Source organism: Tamandua tetradactyla, chromosome 4 (assembly GCF_023851605.1).
Source record: "Tamandua tetradactyla isolate mTamTet1 chromosome 4, mTamTet1.pri, whole genome shotgun sequence".
NCBI classification, from domain to species: domain Eukaryota; kingdom Metazoa; phylum Chordata; class Mammalia; order Pilosa; family Myrmecophagidae; genus Tamandua; species Tamandua tetradactyla.
This window is the reverse complement of record NC_135330.1, coordinates 181,651,575-181,657,574: the sequence shown is the minus strand read 5'-3', so window position 1 is coordinate 181,657,574 and position 6,000 is coordinate 181,651,575. Positions and strand designations below refer to the sequence as shown.

General features: G+C 36.7%; 1 long non-coding RNA gene across 2 annotated transcripts in view; it reads right to left on the bottom strand.

The window, feature by feature from the left end:
* Positions 1–2,258: 2,258 nt before the first annotated feature.
* Positions 2,259–6,000, bottom strand: part of LOC143679568 (uncharacterized) — a 56,241-nt gene continuing 52,499 nt past the window's right edge. For both annotated transcript variants that reach the window (XR_013173845.1, XR_013173846.1), the window contains 2 exons: positions 3,714–3,844; positions 2,259–2,340 (listed from right to left, as the gene is read on the bottom strand). This is a non-coding gene — a long non-coding RNA (uncharacterized LOC143679568). The remainder of the gene's footprint in view (positions 2,341–3,713; positions 3,845–6,000) is intronic.

Sequence of the window (6,000 nt, the reverse complement as noted above, 5' to 3'; positions counted from 1 at the left end):
TCTTTTACCAAATATATTCTACATCTAAGACTTAATATGTAATCTTAAAATACAATCCCTGACATAGTAATACTTAATATATAATACGTACTGTAAATTCGCACATGAAAATGAAATCCATTTCTTTTCTTACTGATATTGCCTATCTGTTTATGGCTATGAGACACTAAATGTCACTTTCCCTCAAGCCCTCCTGTAAATGCTGCTTGCAGTGGTCAAAAGGGTACTTAATATCATGTGGCATTGGATGGTCCAGTGATTAGTGATTACTCAGAAAAAGGAATGAGCTGAATTAATTTGTTGCTGACATATTGACACTGACAGACACCCATTACCTTATAATGGACGCTAATGTACAAAAAAGCACCAAAGCAAATTGGCCCATCCACTCTACTAGTAGCAGAGTATATGAAGTGCACATCAATGGGAGATGCTGGAAATCTAACAGAAACACCAATGGCTTTGATATTAGCTCTTCAAATAAATGGCCATCCAACAGGTATCCAAAATTCCCTATTGATAGTAGCACACCTTTGGCTTTTTCCTTCTGCTGCAGTTAATCAATATGTGGCTGACCTATCTAATGCCTTGTGACTTTCTGAGAAGTTGCATATCTAGGACTATGATTTTCAAACTCTTAACAATCCACACCCATGTAGGTAAAGATCTCAAGTACCCTGGAACTATGAAACATTTGCATTCAGAAGAGCAATTTCTCATGACTTCTTCGATGAATGTAACTTTCATGCTTTAGCCTCCTCGCCCTGCAATATCTGAACCCTAAAATACAACAGCATTCATTATTCCATCACTGCTTTCAAAGATTTTTATCTCCATTCTCACTCTTTATGGTTCCTGGGAGACTCCGGTGGCCTCCTGCTATTTTTAGGCTTAGGTATGTTGATGCAGCAGTTAGTCAAAAGACTTTCCCTCCAAAAACGTACATTCTGAAATTAAAATATACAACAGAACGATAGGGAAATTGGCAACAAGACCACACAGTGTTTTTATCAGATGGTTACAGAAAGAAATGAGGTGGTGTGTGTATACCCCTCTGTGTTTGTATGTTTGTAACAACAATTACAACATTTTAAGAAATTTTCCATATTTTGATCTTTCATAGGAGCTCTCTCCCATTTATAGTGTCTTTATGGTCACTATGGGACAACATCACTATAGGAATTAATGAGATCTCAAAGGAGAGGGTCATAGATTTGGGTTACAGGAAAAACAGGTGGCTCTTGCTGGGGAATGTCATGGTTCCCAAGCATCTCAGATGATAAAACAAGGAAATATATGTTTGTACATTAACCTACACACACACACACACACACACACACACACACACATACACATCTCTAAATATATCTGCATGTAAACATCCATACCTAAATTGAACTAAACTTGAATTTATATATTGACATCTCCAGTTGTAATGCATCACCACATGGAATAGTCTAGACTTTTTCCCTTGCTATAAACTCCCATTCCAATAGTGAGAAACCCAAAGGCAGGATTTTAATCCAGATATTTCTGACTCTAGCATCCACACTAAAACCATTACACTATACTGTCTCCCAGTTACAATGATTAAATGGATACAATTAATGTATATAAAATACACCTCCTAGAGCACAGTAGGTACTCAGAGCAGAAGCTCATCCCCAAACTAAGCCCACATTTCCTTACTTTGAAATGGCCATGAACAGCCTTTAAGGGACACCCTGCCTGGAGCAGGTTTCCTATAATAGCTCTGCCTATTTCCAATCACCAACTTCCAGGACTCACTGTCTTCTTGGCTTCTAGAATCAAGTCTTCCCAGCCATCTTTCTCCCTATTAGGTCAACTTCTGAATGTGGAAGTTCACCTGAGGAATATATAATCACTCCTTCCTTATTAACAAAACTGATTTTAGTTGGGAACTCATTTTAGTTGGAAAAATGAGCCCACATACAAAGATTCACCTTTTATTCTCCCCTGATGCTAAGGGAGGTCATATACTATAGTTCTAGACAGAAGAAAAAAAGAAGGGAAGGGCACCCCAACAGAGAGGGTTAAATTGTAGAAAACTTACGGAAAATTGTCAACACTGGTGCTGTTTGTAGATGTCAAAAACAACAAAGAAAGGGAAAATGGGGAGGGGAAAAACTTGGTTTGGCTTTGTATTAGAATACTCATTGCCATATTTTATGAGAACTGATTACCACTTATAGATAATTAACATATGCAAATGACTAATGTGCACATCATTAACATGTATTGGATTATACTTTATTTGATTACAGCACAAAACTCTGATCCTCTATGCTTGGCCATCAGTTCATCATGTAGCATTGTCATCTGTTCAAGTTTAAAAACATTAAATATAATCATTATATGGAATCAGGGCTGGGAGTTGAGTATGAATCAATAAAATGGGTTCCTGTAGCAAGAGTTAAAAGAAAAACATTGTGCAAAACTTGGGAAGAACTATTCTACTGTGACCTCTTCCCTTAGATCTTTATTATAGTTTCTAAGTTTCAATCCACATGAAGATAAGAAGGGGTCTGGGGAAGGTGAACTTGTTACCACATACTGCAACCTGGATTTAGAAATTGACAGCACAGACTATGGGTACCACCTCTACTGCTACTTAACATCTCTGCAAGGGTAGAAATAGTCAACCTTTACGAGACTCACTTTCCTTCTCTCTCTCTCTTTTTTTTTTTTTTTTTTTTTGTATGCTGTATGGTGGGGGTTAAGTGTCATTCTTTTTTCCATGTGAATATCCTGTTGTTGCAGCACTATTTGTTGAATTTTTTGTTTGTTTTTCTTTTTTTTGGGGGGGGAAGTGCATGGGCTAGGACTCACACCTGGGTTTCCCACATGGCAGGTGAGAATTTAACCACTGAACTATCCTTGCACCCCCTTCCTTTTCTTTCAAAATGAGATTAATAATATTTATCTGGCAGGACATAGCTGAGTATCATATAAGAAATTGTTTTAAGAATCTTGCACTGTTTCTGGAGCCTAACATGTGCTTATTAAAGAAATTTATTATGCTTTTATATACCATATATATTATGGCACATTATCCTGTGCTATGTTATACATGATATCTTTATATATCATGCATATTATATTCAAAATTGGTATGAACTTTTAAAATTAGAGAGGTGAAAAATATACTTTGTAATTTTAAAAGAATTAGTATTGCTAATCAGGCTAGAGAGTGGCTTACTTATGTGAGTGCCTTCCATGAGAAGGGTTTGTCTGTCTACACAAACAACCAAAGGAAGAGGAATCATGTTATGCCATAAACCCTCATGTAATTCCTAATTAAGGCATGCCATCTCTCTAGGACTCTACTTACTCAATGATGACATGAAAGTATCGTAACATTGATAGTTTCTAAAGTTTGGGCCAGCCCTACAATTTAAAAATGGTTTAAATTGGATTTGATTAGACAGAAGGAACAGTATCTTGACTGTGAGGATGATAAAAGACATGAATGAACCATTATGGCTGTTTATGGGGTCTCTGTCCTTAAAGATATTCAAGGAACGAATAAAACCTCTCTCTTCTGGATTCAGCAGCCCTCATTTAGTTATTTTCCTAAATGTGGGTAACCTTAGGTGGCCCCTGCTACCTGGTCTTGTTACTTATCTGCTGGTCCATTTGCTCCTTGGTTATTTTTCTTTACAGGGAAAAGGAAAAAGAGAAGGACATTTTACCTTCTTCAAATAGCTGAAAGGCATCACTTTGAATGTGGCCTTGCTGGCAGTTGTCATAGCAGGGTACCCTTTCCAAGGTTCCTTGGAACTCACAGGATTTGAGGGGTGGATTTGACCTTGGAGTTGTTCACCTTTAATTTACCAAGTGATAGACAGCAAATTGTGCTGGATTAGACAGAGGTTAGAAACCCAAATCAAAAGAGTAGAAGCAGTTGTAAAAGCTGGAACTTTGTTCTGACGAGGCCATCCATCTGAAGACAGCTCTAGTACCTTTCAAATCACCAAGATAATGACATTTCCTTCCTGCCCTTTACTAACTCCACCTTGTCTAAACTTTTCATTCCCTTCACTTGCATAAAATAATGCGCATGTTTTATGTATGTTTGATAATTATCCAGTTAACCTTAGTCTGTCTATCCTATCTCCATCGTCTTGATTTCTAAGCTCATAAAGATCACAAATTGTTTTGTTTCAAGTATTTTATATGGTGCCCACAGAGGAACCACAGGAAATAAAAGCTTTTAATAATAATGGAATTATCTTTAGTGCTCAAGATATTACCTTCAATTACTTAGGCTCATGTGCCCACATGACTTCTCACTTGCCTCCTGCAGTCAAATCCATTTATGATATCTTCTTACCCCCAGCATGGCCGAAAGTCATCTCTCTTTGTTATGCATATTGTGGATTCTCAAAATTATACAGAGGGTTTAAATATTAATTTGCCTTCTCTATATTCTAATTCCAGAACACCAAGGAAAAACTTGGTGATTGGTGATTGCTATCATATTATTTAAATAAAGCATGTATTTACTTGATAATACACAGTCATTTTTCTCAGTTGTATATGTAATAAACACACTTCCAATCCATAATTCTCTATGATATTTATCTGACTGATATAAGCATTCCTTTGAATAATAATGCCTTGTGTAACCTCCCATGACAGTTTGTCTATTAAAAAGGAAATTAAATATACAAAGGTATGGGAAAATCACTGTAAGGCAATAATGAACTTAGTAAATTCAAGAAGTAAAATTAAATAAGCTTATTTGAAGCCTAAGCTTCCCTTTCTATTTCTTATGATTCATCACTTATCACCAGAAATATGGCCAGAGGGTCCATCCTTGTATCCACATATCCAAGATCCTTTCTGATTATAAACTGGAGACAGAAGAAGCCTACAGTGAATGTTTCTACTCACAGATCAGTGAGGAGCTGAGTTTCTGGAGAAGGAATTTTGCACTTTTGTGAACTGCATCTGCTCTGATTTCTCTAAGTTCCCTATTATTTAAGTAGAAACGCTACAAAAAAAAATAAATTGCCAATTGAAAATCCAATTTCTGATTTTGCAACAGCCAGCCTTTGAGTCCGATGATGCTATTCACTTACACAGTGAGAATCCTCCCAAATTCTACAGTCCCACCCAATTTCCATCAGTCTTTTTCTTCTTTAAAAAAAATGCATGAATAAAGGAGAAACAATTGAATTCAAATAAGGAATTATCCAGTATGGACATTCAAATGTATGCTTGGTAGTAGGCTCTTGCTTTAAAACTAGCCAAGTGTTTACATTCAAATTCTTTGATTTTTTTTTTTTTTTTTTTGAGAAGAATTGGGGAGTGTTGTCCTTAAGTGGCAATCATAACTTCGTATCACAGGTCTGAGTAATTTGCTGATAGATGTTATCCATGATATGAAGTGGTTTTTTTTCCTTTGTTAATTAATTCTGGCAGTGAATTTGTCTAAAACTGCAGTTTAATTGAAGTCAGACATTTAAGGCCACGGTGACATTAATTCTTTAGAAAAGGAGGAAGAAAAGTTTTAAGCTAGAGAAAAAAAACAAAAACTTATCTCCTCCATGAAAGAAACATTTTGCCATCTTTCTATCAGGAATGAAGAAAAGCTGAACCCAACAGTCAAACTCATACCCCCGATAAAAGTAAAATTGCCCCCCGCAAAGCTATATTCATGACTTTTCACTGGTGAGATTTTGCTTGAATCATACATAGCTTAGTCGTCTGTTTAGTTTAAAGCATGAAAAGACAGTACATATTGCAGCTATAGAGTAAAAGTCATCATTTTAAAAGCCCTCCTGGTAATGCCTTTAAAATCAGCAGTCAGAAAACCATTAGAGTAATTACCAATCCCCAAGAAAGCTTATGGTTAATCATGTCTGCAATCACTCTGCAAACACCTCCAGGCGCGTCCTCTCCCGGCTGCCCTCTCCACCATGTCTGCCATCACACTGCAGGGCAAGAGCTGCACTGTAACGCTGAGGGGGAAAA